Source organism: Aplysia californica, unplaced genomic scaffold, assembly GCF_000002075.1.
Source record: "Aplysia californica isolate F4 #8 unplaced genomic scaffold, AplCal3.0 scaffold01546, whole genome shotgun sequence".
Classification (NCBI taxonomy): Eukaryota; Metazoa; Mollusca; class Gastropoda; order Aplysiida; family Aplysiidae; genus Aplysia; species Aplysia californica.
In genome coordinates this window covers 34,932-37,211 of record NW_004798816.1, presented here as the reverse complement: position 1 = coordinate 37,211, position 2,280 = coordinate 34,932, and the positions used below count along the sequence as shown (strand labels likewise).

The 2,280-nt window shown below is 42.3% G+C and overlaps 2 non-coding genes across 2 annotated transcripts; both read right to left on the bottom strand.

The window, feature by feature from the left end:
• Window positions 1-1,165: 1,165 nt before the first annotated feature.
• TRNAG-UCC lies at window positions 1,166-1,237 on the bottom strand. The gene has a single exon. It is a non-coding gene; the product is annotated as a tRNA-Gly (tRNA).
• A 512-nt stretch (window positions 1,238-1,749) lies between these two features.
• Window positions 1,750-1,821, bottom strand: TRNAG-UCC. The gene has a single exon. It is a non-coding gene; the product is annotated as a tRNA-Gly (tRNA).
• Window positions 1,822-2,280: the final 459 nt, after the last annotated feature.

Here is a 2,280-nt window from a genome sequence, read left to right as displayed (position 1 = left end):
CACACACACACACACACACACACTCACTTCGGCAATTATTTCCCTGCCCCCCTTTTCTCCGACTTTTCTGAGGGTCTGCTGAGATAAGCGGGAAAAGAAGATTGTCCCGCAAGGTCCCGGATTAGCCAACCGTTAGACCGGCTACTCTTCCCTCCGGCTTACGTTCTACCCTCGGTCCTACCTCGTAATTTCCTCTCTGGGGCCGCGGTCAGCGCCAATCTCATGAAAGACATACTCAGTTGACCAGTGATTCGCGGGGATTTCCACAGCCCGACGATCCTGTGATGTGACTAAACCATTCATCTGACGTGGAGCGGCGCTAAACTATTGCTTGTTTGGCCCGGGGATTACTGCGGGTTTAGCAGCAAAGTTTTCTATACGATTGCTTTATACGAACAAATACACGTGTGCGAGTCCGGGTAGATGAGAGCTGGGTATCTACCCCTCATAGAGTTGGGGTGGTCCCGCTATTCATCTATTCTTTGTTATTGGAGAGCCTGGGGTATGTGCCCTATTTTACGCCGTAATCAGGTCGTGGAGAGCGATAGCTCACCTGAGTCATTCGGACCCTTCACAAAGACCTGGTTCTGAAGGAGTGTTACATTTTGGATTTAGGAAACAAATATGAGGAGATGAATGAAATGAATTAACGAATTAATGTTCTGATATCTCGGCTGAATTTGCATAAGGATACGGTTTGCTGAGTAAACAGATCATGATAGAATAGAACATGTTGTAATCCCAATCTGTCCTTCTGAAGGTACCGCATGGCTAAGCTGTCTGTTTGGTTTTAAAAATTGAAATTTAGACACTTTCCACATGTGTGCAAGAGCGGAGAAACCATTTATGACAAGGTGGCGTCGATGGTGTGGTGGTTAGACGCTGGGGCACGCGACCGAAAGCACTTGAGTTCGAGCCCCCGTCAGGAATCCGACGTTATGTCTTTCAGAAAGGCATTTTACACGAGTTTTCCTCCCTTCACCCAGGTGGGAATGGGTTCCCGGCTTTAGACTGCAAACGATCTTGTCTAACCCTTCATTCCACCTTCTCACACCTATCGGAGAAGTACAATACGAGGCCAGATTTCCTCATGGTCTGATTGCGAAAAAATAAACACCAAAGTAACACCATTATAATTATAACCCCAAAAAAAAATAATTAAAAATGCGCCAGCCGGGAATCGAACCCGGATCTATTGCTTGGAAGGCAACAATGCTAACCTTTACACCACCGGCGCTCCTATGTAATAAACCCTCAGTAAGAGCTTTGTTTAGTGTCGATAAGAAACCATGTTGCAAGAGTAGAAACCCTACTCAGTCGTTCGATACCTTTACAAAAATCGATGAAGGACACTTGTTGGTATCACGGAGAAGGTAATATCGTACGGAAATACCAGCTATTTTCCACTTTTAAAAAAAAAGAATAAAAACTGCTGTAGCGTCAGTCCAGAATTACCAATAGGCATACAATGAATTAAGACGAGTAGGTGTCCCATATAACGCGACTGTATTAAAATAAATATCGCACAAATACCATATTAATTAATTAAACCCCCATACCTTACACTTTTATTACCTGTTAATTTCTATACGTGCTATCCTATCCTGTCCCGTCTCCCATTTTTGTCAAGGATGCAACACAAAAGTGTCTTTGTTTATCTCTATAAAGTGTGCGTTTTTGTAGAAGCAGAAAATACATTTTGATTATAGTATAGTCATTTTATAATGAAAGATAATTTTTAAAAAATAATGCGCCAGCCGGGAATCGAACCCGGATCTATTGCTTGGAAGGCAACAATGCTAACCTTTACACCACCGGCGCCCATGTATCTAAAACCGTTACGAAGCATTTCTTATTAAAGTTATTTAAAGTCTGGTGTGGCGACACGTGGTCTCAGAGGAAATCCCAGTAAACTGCGCGTGTGGCGGGAGTGACAGATCAATGGACGGTGGAGAAGAAGGGAAAAGTAAGTCTGTGTCATTTGAAATGTCAGCTGGTTTTTTTTTTTTCCAGATTCAAAACCTTTTTTCACCGTTGCAGTACAACGCCGTCATTAATCGTTGCCAAAGGTCAGAATACGAGGTTTTCTAATGAAAAAAAACAACAAAAAACCCTACAAAAACAACAAAAAATAAAAACTTTTATTTGGGTCATGACATTATCTCAATACAAAAATAGTTAATTCGTCTCAACCAGTTTCTATTTTGAGGAGAAGAATGAGACTACGACCAACCGATGTGCCCAATCAAACCCTACAAACAATTACTTGTTGTTCATGTT